General features: G+C 44.9%; 1 long non-coding RNA gene across 2 annotated transcripts in view; it reads right to left on the bottom strand.

Moving 5' to 3' along the window:
* The window catches only part of LOC135394861 (uncharacterized), a 251,215-nt gene that overhangs the window by 158,184 nt on the left and 73,919 nt on the right, over positions 1-19,112 (bottom strand). Inside the window, exon 4 of one of the 2 annotated variants that reach the window (XR_010422974.1) lies at positions 306-414. The exons of the other annotated variant lie outside the window; for it this stretch is intronic. This is a non-coding gene — a long non-coding RNA (uncharacterized LOC135394861). The remainder of the gene's footprint in view (positions 1-305; positions 415-19,112) is intronic. 2 annotated transcript variants of the gene reach the window in all.

The raw sequence follows: 19,112 nt of genomic DNA, 5'->3' as shown, positions 1-19,112 counted from the left end.
CAGGAAGCAGAAGAAAGCCTCTCCCTGAATGGGCAGAAGTATAGGAGAAAACGGGAAAAAGTGAAATCTGAAAAGTTCAAAAAGTCAAGTTAACAAGTTAAAAGTGAATGTAATTAACCTGGGCTTTTGTAAACAGATAACGCTACAACAAAATAAGGCGGGAGTATTCCGTGTGACGTTGAGTTAACATCACGTGACATCTGGACGAAATCTCTATAAAAAAATCCGGATTAAATTGTGTGGATTAAAATCCCCAAAAATCCACTGGATAAAATCCACGTGTATTAAATCCGAACAACACTCACCGTACACCTTGTTCTCCACTTCTTGAATTTATTATTTCAGCGATGCCTAGTTTCCCCGCAAAGATAATCCCGGCAATCAGCTGCCGCTGCCGATACCCGAGCCCATGCACTGCCAGCGGGAGAGAATATTGTGCATCACCTTTAACTTGCAGCTTATACATCGTAAAAGCTGCAGCACCATACTGTATCCCGCACTCTTCGACAATTAAAACTAAATTTCACTAAACAATACACCCATGTCCTACGCGGTTCAGAATGATGTCACAGGATGCAGCAGGACGCAGCATTGTTATAGATACAAAATTCCCAGCAGCTATCTCAACTGCTGAAACAAAAAGTTTTTGTGTGTGTGTGTTTCCGAAGGGAGGGGGGGGGGGGAATGGAAGAAACGAAATGTTCACTCGTACGACAGACTTATTGACGAACACTATTAGAGCGCAAATTATATTGACTTCCTTGGTTTAGCACGTAAATACGAAATATAACAGGTTTACCTGAAACTAACAATAAGCGTAAAGCCTAACTAAAACTAGTAAAAGCGTAGTGCTATGTGGAGTCGCGGTAATTTTGAAACGTTGAAATAAAAGCACGACTTTCGACGTTTTTCCACAACTTTATGTGTGTTTCTATCTTGGGGGGGGGGGGGGGGGGGATTGGAAATCATGGGCAGTTTGGTGTTAAGATTCCTTTCGTTGGAAGCCAATCCTGACGCACTTCTCAGTGCATACAACGGCGTCCTTGCGTTATCTCTGATAAAGATAATGCAGGAAAATTGTGGTGACATTGTGATGCCGCACACTGATTTGACCTACTTAGCACTATAGAGCTGATCGTACCATACAAGCATAGAGGCGTATACAGGTTAAGCTCAAGAAACCGCGTCACACTTGAAATACTCTTCGCTGGAGCAGTTCTGCAAATATGAACAATGCCGGGATGTTTTCCTACTGTGACCGCTACAGGCCTCGGCCTACAAGTATTGCGGACAAGTATTGCGGACAAGTATTGCGGACAAGTATTGCGGACAAGTATTGCGGACAAGTATTGCGGACAAGTATTGCGGACAAGTATTGCGGACAAGTATTGGACTAATTCGAAGCACGCGAAGAACGGTTTACTGGATTCTTTTCCTGGAACAACCGAAGTAGGCAGTCCGCTGTGAAAACCCCCTGAGGTTGCTTATGTCATTGTGACAACGAACACAGATTATAATCCTTTTCGACGTTAGCCATGCTACAACTTGCGCAAATACCTGGCTATGGCGAAATTCAGTGTGATCAAACAGATATCCCATCAAAGGTTTTATGCAAACATCCAAATCCTCATAATTGTAATATATAGAAAGAATAGAAGTGAACATTCTATTTGAAGGCTTATCGAGGCTTCTACCAAATGCACTCTCTAGAGACCCGCACTGGTCCAGCATGATCGCCCTTGGAGTTCTTCGGGAGATGCCATGGAAGATTCCGCAGGACACTGGAAGGTCAATGCAAAATCCGGGATGTATTTAAGAGGCAGATTGATACTGTTCACGTGACTTTGGTTGAGACCTGATTCGAGACAAATGCTGTCCATGTATCGCAAGTAAAACAGCTGAGCATCGGACATCCTGATTAGATTCCATGCCTCCTTGACAGTGTGCCAGTCTGGTGCAGACCGCATCGCCGACAAAACAGACTGGATAGCCAGAACGTATCCGCTTGTTTCATCCTCTCTTCGTATTGGCTGTCCCAGTCCGTAGCCATCGACATTCTTCAAGCAAGTTTGAAAGTTACTGATCTTCTCCAATGCTTCATCGCTCCAACCGTCGTACGTTAACAGGTAACGCCACATCGCTTTCGCCATACGGACACCAAGCACAGGCATGTTGAGGAACTTGCTACTGTTAGAGTTAAACCGAGATGCACGGTAGTATCCGGCAGATAATCGGAGAAATTATTCCTCGTCAGAACGGTATCAAAATATCCGACGGTCGAAGTTAGCACGTAAGTTTTCGCAAGCTTCACTTTCATCATGAGAGTCTCGTATTTGCGAACTTCGAAGTAGTTAAGGCCAAATTCTCGATCTGATATGTCGGGTACTTTAACAGTTGGAATTGCCAGGTCAGACGGAAGTAGAAGTTTGAGCCTTTGGAGCCTCGACTTAACAGCAGGGACATCCTGACCATTGAAGATGTTACTGGCAATAGCAACCTTTGAAACATGGTCGAGGAGTTGGTCGAAGATAGCATGGAACTCGGCGTCTCTCTCGGTGCTTGCCAGAGCCTGAGCATAGAGGGTTTCCCAGAGGTTGTTGGCGCGATCCAATTCCTCTTGGCAGATCCCAGAGATCTCGAGGCCACTGAGGTTCCTGGCGAAGTTTGAATCTCGCGTAACCTTTATGTAGGCGTTGTACACGAAGGACGATACGACGTATGCCATGCTGAGTGGCTGCCGGGCATGGATGGCTAGGAAGAGTTTGAAGAGGTACTCTTTTCCTGGGTACCTCATCCACCTAGTTGGCGCTGCTACTGCACGGGCCAGGTTCCGCCATTCTACCTCGAAAAAACTAAAGATCACGCTGACGAGTTACCCGGAATCAGTAGTTCTTCCTGTGGAAGGAGGTATTGGTAATCCCTCTTTTTCGAATTTCAGAAGCTCGTCGACGGTTATGGACGTTTTCAGACGGCTATTGTACGTCGCCACTATGTGATCCAGACAACCTGGCCTCTTCGTAAACAACGCAAAGGCCGCGTCGTAGTGCGCGTCAATGTCAGTTAAGTCTCCTTTAACGACAAAGTGCAGGGCGCCATTTATATGGTACAAGCCGACCATCATGACAAAAAATTTCGTTATCATGTCGATGGCCATTTTCTCTCTAATGGCGAACGTCTCCAGGATTCCCATTGTCATCTCACCGCAGAGGACGTCTGTGTCAAGGATGCCATTCAAGCAGGATCTGTAGTATCCTGACAAAGCATTACCAGCTGTGTTGTTCTTGCTCGACCCGACGCCCTGAATGATATCGCCCTCATAAATATCCCGCATGATCAGCTTCTTCGTCTTGTTGAACCGGACGCGGTTGAAGCACGTATAGAGGTAAAAATTTGCGCAGGGGTCCAGAGACGCGTTTATGTTTCTAAACAGACTCCTCACTTCTTTAGGACAGCAAAAGGGTTTAGGAGACCCGGTGGGTCCCTCGTCCTTGGATCTGATGGCTAACCAAGCGGTGAATATTGCGAAGACGAAGATGAATGTGATGATTACGGCCGCTGGAAGGGATAATGGTTCTTGCCTTGCTGTTCTTTGGATGGAGGGAGGGGATGACGTGTAAGTCACGGGGGTCTTGGCGCCATGAATAGCTGTCGATGGCAGGTTGAGGACGGCTCCTGTTCGTGGATTTCGTAACTTAGAAAAGAATCCTGAGGAAGGTGATGAGGGGAGGTTTCCGGAACTCTGTCGTAGTTCACCTGTGGTTAGGGAAGGTGAAGTCATGGTTCCGCGGAATGAACAGGTGCTGAGCGAGGCGTGATGGAAATTTCGAGCGGTGAACTGCTGGCCGTAGAATGTGTCTCGTCGCTCAACATGAAGAGAGGTCGGTCAGAAGAATGATACGATCTGATTGCAGCGAAGTCGGCGAAGAGTGCTTCATAGAATGGCCTGCTTGAAATGGAATGCAGCTAATTGATCCTGCGCGAGACCACGTGCAGTCTTCTTCTTTTGTTTTTTTTTTTCCTTCTCTCCGTCAGCTTGGAATTGGAAATGGAAGTAACTGTGATGAGCTGATACAATCAATGCGGTTACGAAATTGAAAATACCGATTTCTCTCGAGTTGATTTAACTTATTTATTTTGTTCGTGACTTATCGAATACACTTTTGCAGAAACTGCTTTGTTATTGTCGTGTCGGAGGAGGAGGAGGCAAAATGCGTGTTTTTGCCGAGCGACCCCCCGCCTGTGAGCCGGCATGTTGGTCGGGGAAGGACCGTGCACTCTCGACTTGCCTCGTAAAGGAGTATGCCGGCGTATCTCTTACAGCGTCTCTAAAACACAGGAAAGACATAGACAACACATTCCGCACCGCAGTTCGAGTCCAGGCCACCTCCCAGTCACGTCGCAAACGTGGTCATCGTCGCCTCTCTTTCATACAGTTTCCACGGGCACAGAACGGAGATATGTTTTCACGTGTCAGTCATGCAAAGCGTATCCACAGCAGCGTTTGATGTTCCACATGATGACCTTCAGCGTGCATTTGAGATTCCCCAGGAAACGTCGCACTCATGAAACTATACTAGCGCTATACTTGCCGCTTTGAGGTACATGTACAACCCCCCCCCCCCCCCCCCAGAGGTTGGACGACATTTAAAGACAAGAAAGCCACATTAGAGACGACTCTATATACCGTTCCTCCAAAAGTCGTCAGCGTCGAACATTTCACGATCATGGACACACACAATCAGATTGTGTCATCTACCCAGAGTGAGCGGTTCAAATGAAGTCCAGCGTCGTGTAGGCCTACCTGGAAGTGTCCTCGGTGATGCTGCTGTACGACGCGTTTACGACTCAGAGCCTGTTACAGGCTTTACGGCTTTACGACATGCGCTTGCCAACTGAGCATACGACGCCTCCTTTATGCTGTCTTGGGAAAAGTTACTTGAAAAAGTAATCGGGTTACAGTTACTACATACACAAAGTAACCAAGTTACAAGTACAATTACTCTGCACAGATAGTCGCTATAGTTCAGTTACAGGTAAAAGTAACTTATAACTCTACAGTTGTTTTCCGAAATGGCAAAAAAGGGACTCCAGTTCAAAAACGTCTATTCTAAGTTCTTTACTTGTGCAATATGAACCACTTGTGTAGGTTGTATTGGAGAAACCGCTGCTGCTCCAAGTTTGTCTGTGAGTGTGTCAGTTGCATTAATCGTATTCTGTCTTCTTCTGTGTTTGTCCCTCGTGTAATTGTTGCGACATGCCTACACCACCTGTAAGCCTGCCCCGTTTTATTCAAAAGCATCCCTACCAATTCTGAACAGCCGCTCATCTGGGTCACTAAACTTCCGCATTGCTCTTAGGAGCTCTGACATTACCATGGAAGTGTTTAGATTTTTTTTTCTTTTTTTTTTTTTTGGCATACTGATGGCTACGTTTTATATTGTAGCAACACCATACTCAATTTTAATTTGAGCCCTTTACGAGGCTAGAGTGCCAGCGTGTACTTCTGTGCGCTCATACAGCGTAGTGAAGGAGTGAAGTGTCGTCACGGATAGTCTCGAGTCGAGGGCCACCTCCAAATGCAACGGACTCTCCACGCGTTTGTTTCTGAGTCGCGGTGACAGTTGCACCCTGTTCACATCTCCATTATTTTAGAGCTACGGGTACTGTGTGAACAACGAATAACGTATACGGTAAAGGGTACTGAAAGAAAATGCGAACGCTTTCGGAAATTATTGCGAAAAACTTATTCTGAAGTAACTGAAAAAGGGGACAGCTGAAAGTTACATTCTTAGGAAGAGTAATTAGTCATTACATTTCCAGTGCCTAGTTACTTATAACTAAGTTCCTCAGCTTCCCAAGACAGCCTTTACTGGTAATGGCGCCAGGTTTTTATGGAGGTCGCTGTTAAAGCCAATACCTTCCCGTTGTCCACTGGCCCAACGATGAACTACGTCATCCGAGGACACTCATCACTGAGGGAATTAACGTTAATGAAGGGCCTTAATGTTGCACACCCACCGATATATTCCACTCCCAAAGTTGGGGAACCGACACGCTATACGTTGTCATCAATTGCCACCGATGCACTCTACACTACAAGAACACACTCTACACACACAAGATGGGGTCTCACGTGGGTCTCATGGGAACACACAATGGGGTCCGTTCTGCTGCTAAATAATTCCAAGTATGCACCAGCTCGTTCCATTAGGACAAGAAGAACGCCACGCGAGCTGCTTCCCTAGTTGTCTGGAAAGCAATACATTCTATTATGTTTCGAAAATACAAATTCAGGCGTCAGTTCTGTCTTCAGCAGGATACCACGTTTTACCTGCGCGTTTACTTTTCGTTTACGTTGTAGAGGCTATACAGAGGATGTTTAAGAAATAACCGTAACTGGTAAAACTTCAATCATGCTAATAATTTACAATTTCCACGTACACTGCGTTCTGTTTTCTGTGGAGGAGGCTGAAATTAAGCTTCAAATACTTCATACACCGGAAGATTGGGAGGGGCTCACGTGATCACGGTCAAGACCAAGGTTTCAGTAGAGGGCACAAAATGGCATCGCTACATTGGTTTCGATTATATTTGTCTGTCAGCCAATGGACGTCGAGAATTTGGACAGATTAACCACTCTGAGTTAAAACAGAAGTTAAAGCAAGAAACGTGATTTAGATCGCAGTTTAATAATAATTATGACGATGCTATAAAGAAGGACATGAAGGTGGAAGCTCCGCTTTGCGTGACATCGGCTGTTCCCGAGCTATTATATGAAAGCATATTTCTATGACATGGATGAATAGCTTTTTAAACCGCATGGTGTGGGCATAATGTGGGCTCTTTTACATAACGGATTTTACAGTTCATTAGTTTCCTTTCTTCCTTCCTTTTTGGGATGTAGATGTGGGGCTGGCCTGACGTCGGAGTACAACATCCAATTTAACATGGCCAATCTTCCCGCTTCTCCTCTTAAGCATTCGTCCATCCATCCACCTTGTATTATATTTTATCTTCCCGATAAATGAACGATATTCGCTGTTTCATACTACGAAGGGCACTTCTCTGCAAATACGAAACCTGCATTCTCCGCTTGATGCACGTAAACGTTCCGATCATGCGTTCGCTACCACTGATCTCTATGTATAAAGGCTGGATCGCGCATGGGAGAGGGGCTCGTGGGGGAGAGGCGTGCTTTCGGGCCGCCATGTTGGGAGGCCCTAAAGCGCAGTGTGTGCCCATAGAAAACAATGGGAGGCAACGGAGATTGTGAGTATTTATTGCGCTGCAGGCGTTGATCGTTGTTTGTCATCACACAATTTTGTAAGGTGCCAGTATACTGATGTATCCTAACAGTGTTTCGCAGGTGTCCCGTCGTTCGATTCTTAATTACGTTATGTTTTGCATTCCGAAACTAGACAGTCACTGCAGTGCAGCGCTGGGGATTGTATTACAGCACGTTTCCCAGCCAATATTTCAATAAGAAACTATGTGAGGTTAACAACAACCATGTATGTAATATCCCGTGCTGCGTTCTGGATAAAAATTGTTCCATAAAGAACGGTCCGGGAAAAGATATATACTCGCATGGCAGAAAGAGATCGTTCTGTAGAATCACAGCCGTTGTTTTAGCCGTGTATGGGTTTGGTATGATTTATATCAAGCATCGCCGCAGAAAGAGTCTTTTCGTGAACGACACCGGTGCTTTGCCTCGCAAATATGGACACACTGAAGCAGCCGAAATAATTACTTCACGCAATTAGATCACGCTCGTTAGGACAGTTAATCAGGTAGTGATGTAAGCTTATTCAATTAAGTTACTTAGAAAGTGGTAACACTTCCTTGAGACACAGGACTTATCTCTTTTCAAGTACAGCCCTTCAATGTTTGTTTGTTTCTTCCTTCATTTGTTCTGATTATTTGCAGGCGCGGTTGTGCCAAACTGAATGTCCTTCTCGAGTACTCACATGCTTTTGCTGAATACAACTGCAGCGTGAGCAAAGCTGCTTAGGGACGGGGGCCTGCTATCCAGTGCTGACTTTGTCATGCTTCTTATGTGGAGCACGTTCCAAAAATATGCAGCTGCACATCTGAAACTCCAATCATCCATCGTCATCTAAAAGGGAGTGTCGTAGCACCGTTGTGAGACCAGACACACTTTCTGAAGATCTTCTATGGCACCTTCCGCAGTTTGCACAATTTTGTCAAGCATCGAAGTCTCCCATAGGAACCACTTTGCATTAACTGTGACTCCCATCTTACATTTTGATGTGCAAGGGCCCTCTTGCAGTGGTCTGCAAATTGCAACAGGACGATTTGGAGCTTGAAACAGTTGTGATTTTGTCATTTTGGCCCTCGTGTACCCCGTCTGTGAAACGTAAACAAAAAAAGTCTAACACGATATGCTTTTGTAAAGAAGATCACTGATGATGAGTAAAGAGAATATAAAAGTTCAAGTTTATTCAACATTTTATATCATTCATTATATTATTCAACATTATCAAGTTCAAGATTTATTTCTTGCACTTATGCGTTTCAGGATACAATGAACGTGCAGGGAGGTCGCAAAAGACTACATTTATTGTTTTGTGACCTTGCTACAATGACAATATATATTTTAGGAATGACAATGGACAGGTACACTCTCTAAATTTGTAGCACTCAATTTTAGGTTGGAATGAGCAATGAATAGCAACTTCCCCACTGATATTTTCTCATTAATGCTAAATTTTAAATTTAATGTGATCGAATATGTGATAATATAATAATAATATATAAGAATATAATATGTGATAAATGAATGTGATCAACAGTAGATGTAAACAACATGAGTAGCCAGAGAAGTGCATTCTCAATAAATAATTGTCTTCTTATAGCGTATATGTGCATGCCTATTAACTGAAACAATTATCACAGTTCCCTGACAAGTTTTAATTTCTGAGAGTGTACTGTAGGAGCTGCTTAGATCTACAACAGTTCATACAAGGTATTGTATACTGTGAATGCCTTTAAAAATCCCATGTGATACATATCCCTTTACTTTCTGGAGATGCTGTGGTAGTCAAAGTTTGCGGGCATTACGCAGGTTCTGCACCCATTTCTTGAGTACGTCGAGGCAGCTGTGAAGTAACCTGCATTGATGATGATTATTCAAATTTTTATGGTGCATCGACAACAAAGGAAATAATACATCAGAACATTGGTTTGGGTGCAACCAGTTAAAAATGAATATGTTGTTTAATAAATGCATTGGACAAATGTTAAAACATCAGTTTAAAACATGGTTTACAATCCCAGTATCTTCTAAAAATTAAAAAGATTAAAAACTATTCTACAAAGAACATGGGGAACTCTTCTAAAAAGAATTATAATCTTTAATTATTATATTCCAGGGTGAAGGAGCCTAAAGTGTAAGGTGTGTTTCTGATGTGAACATGTAAGAAAATATGCAAAAGTGAGAGAGGCTACCCACAGTGCGTGCACTGAGGTTGTTCCTTCCTGTAAAGTAGAAACCAGTGGATGAGGAACGTGATACTTACCTGTACACCCAGCCGTATCACACTGCACAGATTATTCACTGGGCAGCCCTCATGACGAAACCTGTATTGAGAGACCACTTTTGCCTTAAAACTGCTACAAATTATTACTATCGTAACAAGCTGACGATACAGCTCAGACACAAAGGCGTTATTCAAGTCGCGCCACACCACCGTTACGTAGGATTCTTTGTCACAAATCAAACCAAGGCACAAAACAATACCAATATATGAAAAAAGGTGACAATCTTGGTCTCATTATGACGTAATAACGAACTTGTGCGCGAAGGTAGTTCAAAGAAATGAATGTGGCACTTGCTTCCGCAGAGAACACCGTGCACCATGCTAGCAATGCATGCAAAAAAGCGCTCGATTGCTCGCACATATATTGATGACAACACTACCTGTGTAGTGTAACATGTTCTTTCAAGCATGTTATGCACTCAAACTGTATTTGCCGCCGGGTAAAATGCAAGTGTGCTCGATTGAACGTCGGAAGAGCGATCAAGCAACCTGCATCCAGTGTTCGTTTTGGGCAAAAAAACACTTCATAATGGTCAAGTAAATATACAGAATGGACGCCTATTTATTCCTTGATGAAGAGTGACTCACCTGTATAAATTTAGGCCCTGTAACCCTGCCAGTATGGTTGGTACGACCGTAATTGCAAGAAGGTGCCATGATCGCTGCGGCGACTGTTGTGGGTACAGTAAGATGCCGGCCGGTTTCTTCACGCTCGCGCTCCCTATCCGCCATCCAGCCTTTTACAATCGAGATCAGTGTTCGCTACTTCTTCTTCTTCTTCTCCCCAAGAAGATGGCCGCGATCCGCAGGGGAGACTACTGATCACAAATACAGAACAGTCTTCTTCTTCTTCTTCTTCGTCCCACGGAGTCGTCTCTTTGTCTTGTCCATCTTCTTCTTCTTCTTCTACCAATGAGGTAATGGCAATGGCATCTTCATGTGGCAACCTTGTAAACTTCCTCTTTCAAAAGGGAGCGCGCGATCCTTTAGAAGGTCAAATTCACCATGGCCAAACGGCATGCGGAGGAACTATGCGATACGTCTGTGAAAGTGAAAAAGAAAAAAATAAATAAACTGAGCTCTTTCAAGAAACGAACTGGAGTAAAGCCAGCGTCGTCAATAACGGAGCGGAGATCAAAGAGGCAAGTTGCAGTCTTCAAAGCGCGAACGACACATCGTAGAGACTGGAACAAGAATGCGCGATGTTCGTACGCCAAAAAGCCCCGATCTCTTTCCTTTCTGAAGCATGTCGGAACGTCTCATTGTTTATGCGCACATTTTGTATTGAGAACGCACGCATGCGATAACACGGAGCCTGATTTTGCGAATGCATCCAAAAGCACGTCTGTGGTGCATTCTAAGTGGGACTCGTTTATAAGTTGCAAAAAATAATATAATAAGAAGCCGAAATTTGCAATGCGGTATTTCTTTTATATTTTTTTATTTCCGTGTTAGCGCCGCGATGCAACTGTCGCTATGAGCGGAGCCCAGATATTAACATATGGAGAGTGGACAACAGGAAAGTGAGGTGGAAAGGCGGTTAGTTTGCGTCCTGTGGGCCGACTTCAGGGGGACGACATTAGTCTGAGAAGTCATCGGAAAACCCAGGGAAAACCTCTCCGATATCTAGACCTCGTTCCGCTTTCAGCCCAACGTGCCATTACTGATGCGACCTTCATGTACAACAGGGTTGTGGAATGGGATCACCCATTCCCTTCCAATTCCATTCCGATGAATGTAGACATTTGTGATAATTCCATTCCTTTCAATTCCTCGGGATGAAAAAGGTACGGCCAATTCCCACTCCTGGAATGGCTTGGCAACCCCATTCCATTCCTTTAATTCCATCGATAAAAGAAAAGGGACCGGTAACCGTGCTGCGTAGCCCAGCAACGCTATATAGAGGAGATTGGCATTACCTATCACGGAAAAAGCACAAAGACAAGGTTATTTTGCCCTTACTGTGTGGCACCCAGACCAGTACCATTCCAATTCCATTCCGCCTGCGAAAAAAATGCCTAATTCCATTCCATTCCTAGGACAGTTCCGCCATTCCATTCCAATTCCATTCCGGGCTCTGATAAATCTGGAATGATCCCGGAATCATTCCAACTCCGGAATGGCAACTCCGCAACCCTGATGTACAAATGTATCCATTCAGCTGCTGACAGCCCCAAGTGTTGAGTCGTTTGAATCTCAAGCTTCCGCGGCTCTCGCTGCGAATACACAATACCTTGTTTGATCTCAACAGGTGCCCAGGTGACCACATTTCACGTGGCTGCAGGCTCAGACACTGTCTGACACCCCCCTTCGATGTCTATAATTCGATTCCCTGCTGGTCTTTGAAAAAGCTCTTGCCTCTGTTCTACTTCGCTAACGCGTGTCTTCTTTCTTCGTTCGTCATTTATTGTTATAATAATTTATCGTGTAATATTGTGTACCTACTGTGTAACATTGTACACGCGTACACTGTATACTGTACGTATATTTATCAGCGTCTTTTTGGTGACCATTTTCTTTACGGAGTCAAATAATCTGTATTGTTATGTTGTTGTATCCGTATTTCAATTTGTGTTTCTTACTTTTATTATCCTTATCCTTTATAAATGATTGTATTGTTGAGATTATGCAGTGTACTTTCACATGAATTGCGTCTCTCGTCTTTCCGTCTGTGCTGTTCGCAATGTAAGTATTATATTTTCGTGTGCACCAGTACAAATGTCTAGCGTCGTTCTGCGGCACTAAATAAAAATGAAAGTGTATTATTATTATCATTATTATTATTATTAAAATTCACGCCTATACGCGCTAAACGCCGAACTGAAGACAAAGCCACTCGCGTGCAATTGGCCTTCACGCACCCCGTGCACATGCAACCAGTATTCCTTTCATTCGACTACTTCAGCAGAAGCGTTGTGAAGACTGCACTGCTAAAAACCCTGCTTTCTGCTTTCGTTTACTTCAGCCTCTACCCGGACAAACCTTCGAGGCATCATATCACGACCAACGCCTTCACTCCCTGCATTTCCCACACCAACTTCGACTCCTGTCTATCCTGTCCAGTCATGGCTACTACTATCTCCGTCCCGCGTGCACGACGGCCTAGCATCCTCAAGCTGGCCTCCTCTCCCATACCAGGAGGCGCCTCTCGACTACTAAATCCCCGTAGAAGTGTCGTACTCAGCGTGCCACCATCACTGCCTCTGAGCGTCCCGACCGCCATGAGTCCCGCTTCAGGCGATCTCTCCACCCACAAGACGGGAATTCAGGGCTCCTTATCGTACGTGATGGCCACAATCGTAACGCTCATCCTATTTTTCGTACTGTTGATTGCTTGGCTAGCCATCAAAGTCCAGGGAGAGGAAGCTTTCGCACGCCGAAAGCCTTTTTGCTGTCCCGATGAAGTGAAGAGGCTGTTCAAGACCATCAACGATTCCCTCGACCCATGCACAGATTTTTATCTTTACACCTGCTTCAACAACATCCGGTTCAACAGGACGAAAGAGCTGAAGATGCGCGATGTTTATGAGGGCGATATCATTCAGGGTGTCGGGTCCAGCAAGAACTCCACAGCTGGAATGACCTTGTCCGGCTACTACCGGTCTTGCTTGAATGGCATATTAGATACGGACGTCCTCTGCGGTGACATGACAACAGGAATCGTGGACACGTTCCACCTGGAAGAGGTAATGAACCTGAACAAGGTCACAAGGTTCGGCATCATTATGTTCGGCATATATCGGATCAATGGCATCTTACACTGGGACGTGAAGGGAGACATAACGGAGATCCAAGTGCACTACGATGCTGCGAAGGTCCTGTCCGTCAAGAGACCCGGTTGCCTGGAGCAGATAGTCATGGCCTACAATAGTTTCCTAAAGACGTCCATAAACGCCAGTGAACTTCTCCATTTCGAAGACCAGCAACTACCCGACCCACCATCCACTTCCAAGACTACAGAATCTGACGTACTACTCAGTACGGTGTTCCGTTTCTTGGAGCCAGAGTGGCTGAACTTGGTACAAGAGGTGGCTATAACAACGTCGAAGGTGAGGCACCCGGGAGAAATGTATCTAATCGACCTCTTCACAGTCATCAATAATCACCAGCCGTTAAGCGTCGCCTACCTGATAACATCATTCGTCTACAATTCCTACATAAAGGCTACGCGAGATGCCGACTTCGCCAGGAATATGAGTGGACTAGAGATCTCTAGAATTTGCCAAGAAGAACTGAACCGGGCCGACAATCTGTGGGAAACTGTGTACGCCCAAGCTGTGACAAACCCCCAGAGAGACGACGAGTTCCGTTCCATCTTCTCTGACCTCATCGAGGCCGTGTCGAAAATAGCTGCTGAGAGCAGTATCTTCGAGGGCGAAGACAACGACAAAGTTAACGCAACGCTCCTTCCTCTAAGGCTCCTGATTCCCCCTGACCTGGCCATTCCAAGCATTCAGGTTCCAAACTTAACCGACCGAAAATTCGGCGTCAACTACTTCGAGGTGCGAAATTACGAGACCCTCATGAAGAAAGAGAAGCTGTTGAAAAATTACCCGATAAGTCCGTCCAACGATTATTTCGAAATAGTTTTGACGAGGTACAACTTCCTGCGACTATCAGCTGGTTACTACCGTGCGTCAACGAACTCTGCCAGCAGCAAGTTCCTCGGCATGTCAGTTCTGGGCGTTCGTATAGCCAGAGTCATGTGGAATTATCTGTTAACGTACGACGGCTGGAGCGACGAAACGTTGGAGAACATTCAAAACGTTCAAGATTGTTTGAAGGCCAACGCCGTCGCGGGAAGAAATAGGACGCGAAAAGAGGCTATGGCCTTGGAATACGCTTTTGCCATCAAGTCTGTTCTGTGGGCCATGAGGAACGCTTCCCAGTGGCATACGATGAAGCCAGCCTGGGGTCTGATCAAGATGTCGAATGCTCGGCTTTTTTACCTGCTATACATGGAAAGCATGTGTAACGAAGCAGGTCGTAACCATACTGAAGCGGATCTCGTCAATCTCCCTCTCAAGCACATACCAGATTTTGCAGTGTCCTTCCAGTGCCCCGTGAAGTCTCCCATGGTTGCCGCCAAAGAAGCTCTGCAATCTTGTGGGAATCGTACCAGTTTATAACGAGCACGCTTCTTCGTGCACCGTGACTACGAATGGAACGCCCACAATCGCTCGGCGGGAATCTTATTTTGCTTACAACGATATATATTAGCCTTTAAATGTTCGCATAAAACCCCTGGTGCATGCTTATCACACTGAAACTGCCTCTGATTTTTATTTTAGACTGGCCAGAGATCATAAACATCACACCCGCGTGATAATGGTTTAAAAGTGAAGTAAGTATTGCAAATCACGCATAGCAGCAGATGACTGTTTGATATGAATACCCATCACTCCTGCCTTAAGCGAGGGTTGCGGTTCCATTCCTTTCAATCCCTCGGAATGGAGAGCTATAGTCACTTCCCATTTCTGGCTGACCTCCCCCCCACTCGTGGAATGGCTTGGCAACGTCTATTCTATTCCTTGAATTTCGGAAAGAATAGACAAGGCTATGTGAATGAAGCAAGTAAGAAGCCCGATGCTTCCAAGCGGAGGAGTGCAGGAGTGTTCTGGCGCGAGGACATCGATCAGGGAGTGGAGGGGTGGGTGACGTCATGCGGAACACAGTAGGCAAAGTATTGAGGGAACGTAGTTGCGGAAAAGTAGGTAACAACAGCCTTCGCTGCGCTGTCATAATCAGGGTCCCCAGAACGCGTCGCGAAGGTAGCAGACGACAGGCGAACTCGGCTGCAGGGCCTGTGACGCTGGACAAACGAGGTGGGTGCAGGAGGACACAGCTTTGAACTCCAGACTAACACAGGGTCACCCGGGCCATTTCATTCCCATTCCATTTCAGTGAAAAAGTGGAGTGATTCTATTCCCACTTCAATGATAATTTCGTTGCTGACTATTTCTATCTGCATTTAGTTATTCTATTTCCTCTCCATTCCTGGCTCTGTCACGGGGAAATGATTGCGTAACCATACCAACTCGGAGTGGCGACTCTGCAACACTGCTGTAAGCAATATTCAAGCTCTGTCAAGGCAGTCTGGTAGAGGGTGGTTTATGGAGAAACCTTATTGTTTTTTGTCTCAGAAATCTAATGTTGTTCCCTCGTACGGTGCCCAAAGACAGCGAAGCTTATTCTGTCCGATGTGCTATCTTGTATTCCGTAGCCTAAGGTAGAATGGGTAGGAGCCTTATAGCGCTATATCCTCCAGTAAAAACCCTGCGTTCCTAAAATTGCTTGTGATTCGGGTGCAGTTTCCGGCGCCTCCATTTCGCAGTACATGGTACGGTGCAAACACAATGCCATGCTCGAAGGAATATGTTTAATAGAAAACAAAGAAAAGAAAAGAGATGCTGTCTGGACTGTACACGTAATGAAGGAAGCACCTTGTCAGCGAGATTCTGGTGTAAAATTTACGAAATAACAAATTAAAAGCTAAAATCTAATCTTGTCTAAAATTTAATTATCATTAGCCTCAAACGGTTCCCGAATATCTTAGATTATGTGCATATCTTCAGAATTAGACAAGCTTTCCTTTTCTGCTCCTTCTTAGCCTTCTCCTGTATCCTTCCTTAGTTGATTTAGCCTGTGACGTGATGGGCTAACTTGGAGGATAATCTTGTTCTTGAGATCCTAACGTCAGGATGTTTAGAATTAAGACAATACTCACGGCTTTGCTGCACAAACTTACTTGCACGAAAGTCGCTTCGTTTAAGACGCTCATCACGCGATATTATTTAACTATCTATTACCTTCAGATTATTTGTTGCGCCTCTATGACCTTGCTGGAGGTTTTCCTGCTTTCATGAAGTAATGAATCTAGAATCGAATCTCCTTGCATATACAACTAAGAGTTGGGAAAACAGACGTATGGCAGAAACAACGATACAAGGATGTAGTTATCTTACAACTTGTATCAAACAATTCATATATTGCTCTTTTTCTTTTTGGACTTGTGCATGTACTAACGAAACAAGACTGTCTACCCTCAATTATGTTCAGGCAAAACTCTACGGTAGCCTCCACAAAACCTGCACAGCTTGTGCGGCATTGGATTGCAAGCGTGTTTGGTCGAATGAGCGACTACAACTCCTATTGCTACTACTAGCAAACTACTACTACTACTACTACTATTGCTAACTGGGCGAGAATTGCTGGCAGGTTACTGCATCAATCCTGTACCGCAGGCAGTTACGAACACGCCCCTTACAAGTGGCCGACGACAGTGACGATAACCTGCTTAATGTAATGTATCAATCAATCAATCAATCATTTTTTATATTCATTCATTTATATAATAAATTCGACAAATCATATACAACTGAAGGAACCTGAGGGAAAATCTCGGTTAAAGTTTCCTTCGTGAAAAGTACCTAAATGTCACTAGAGCGTTATCCAGTGTTAGGTAAAGCAACATGGTACAATGCAATAAGGAAAAAAAGAAAACAGGACAAATAAATCGAATTCAAGCAATGACGGCACATCAACCAGACAAATTAAACTGTGTTACAAGTTAATGCGTGCCTAACTTGATTTCTAAACAAAGAAAAATGACGGATACTTATTATATCATGAGACAATTGGTTTCACTCACGGAATCCTCGAAACAAGAATTACAGCCTCCCATAGTTTGTTTTCACCAAAGGTAAATTCAACCGACCACCAGCTCCGGCCCTCGTCCATTGGTTCGAACTGACGTGAGTAAAATTAATTTTTGGCAAGATAAGATTCAGGTTTTAGGATGCGGTAAGTCAAGCTGCGTACACTGTAAGAAACCACATCGTAAACTCTCTAAGGGTATGAATGTCACGATATGGGACGTGAGAGAAAAATGTCAAACAACAACAACAACGGATAAATTAATTGTAATGAATGGGGAAATTCGCCACATGAGATGCGGCCCACTACTAGGGTTGCCACCTTTCGTAGTGAAAAATACAGGCTGAGGGAGAGGAGGTGGAATAGGGGGAAAGGGAAGTGGGTGAGAGGTGGACGAGCACAGAGAGAGAGAAAGAAAGAAAGAGCGAGCGTGCTCGCTCAAAATAATACGACGAAACATGTGTTCCTACCACTACCCCAAGGCACAATGGGCAGGATGTGATGTGTCCTGACGATGAGGTGATGAACGACGCTGGATAGGCGTCGATAGTCAGTGGAGTCAGTGAGACATCAACAGAAGGGTAGGCAAAAGCACACACACAGCACACAGGTACGCTGGCACATCATAGGGTAGAGAGGAGACCGGTGTCCCGGAGAAAAATATGGAAGCGCTCAAGAGCTTGGCGATGGTCGATCTGGTTAGACCAAGGGCCGAGGATGGTTGCCGATGTGAATGGTGCGGCCACGTTCGATTGCAGGCGACACTACAGAGCTGCTCTTTGGGAGGTGTAAAGTTGGCAGCCGAGAAGCAGATGCTTGGTATCCGCCAAAACAGCACAGCTAGAGCAGAGCGTAGAGTCTGTGGACCAGCCATACCAAACGGCGAGGCACACGAGAATGCATGGTGAAGCAAGGGCCAGGGTCCACCTCATGCACCAGAACTGAAACGTGACACTAAGTACATAAAATTCAACATCGTCCAACATCGCACAGATAAAACTGAGACGTCTCTTGCCACTGAGGCGAATCGTCCGTTGCAGGAATATTGACGAGGGACAAGCAGAGTCGTTCAACGACACGCACATAATTACAGCAACCACTGAACACGAGCTGATGAGAGCCCGCCTTGCAGCGTCACTTTAATTAGTTTAAGCGGCGTATTCCCTAATGAGCTGCAAAACGAAGAATAAAACCCGCGGAGTGTTCGGAAGACGAGAGGGGATCGAGTGATCACGTGACATGAAGAGTGCCTGAGACATAGAGTCACGCCACAGTGTTTTACGCAGGGAAGATAATTAATTGGACGAGTTAGTCTCCGGCTTAACCAGATTTAATTAGACAGGTACCTAGAATGTATACAAGAGTAGAATGGATGTGGAGTAAAATGGAGTAAAATGGAGTAAAACTGAGGTTTTGTTAATCTTTACGAGTGTGTCATCAATATGCCTAATTGGGAAGAAGCCGATCACGATTACAGTAATGGAATCACCGAGAGAGTGGGGGGGAAAAAAGAAGAAGAGGAAGCTGTCACCGGACCGATATTATAACTGTGATGTCCCATGAACACCACACTGATTTACACACATATGCACAATTTGCAATATATACATATACCAGGCATGTGTATGTACCACATGCATTATGCACATTTATCGCGCGCAAACACTTTTAAAAATCATTTCCGCTTCAAACCAATATAGAACAAGGGAATTGACTCTTTTCATCTGACGTCACTGTCGCAGACGGCATAGCCTTATAGCCTTTCCCCCTGCTTGTGGCAGTCATACTTTTGTGCATGGCGCGTGCACGCTACCAGCATTAACTGTGGTGCGAGCACGTGCGAACACAAAAGTATGGTGGACGGAATAAGGTCAGTGAAAAGGGTCTAGCCCCCAA

This window comes from Ornithodoros turicata, chromosome 5 (genome assembly GCF_037126465.1).
Source record: "Ornithodoros turicata isolate Travis chromosome 5, ASM3712646v1, whole genome shotgun sequence".
Lineage (NCBI taxonomy): Eukaryota > Metazoa > Arthropoda > Arachnida > Ixodida > Argasidae > Ornithodoros > Ornithodoros turicata.
This window is presented reverse-complemented; position numbering and strand designations above follow the sequence as displayed.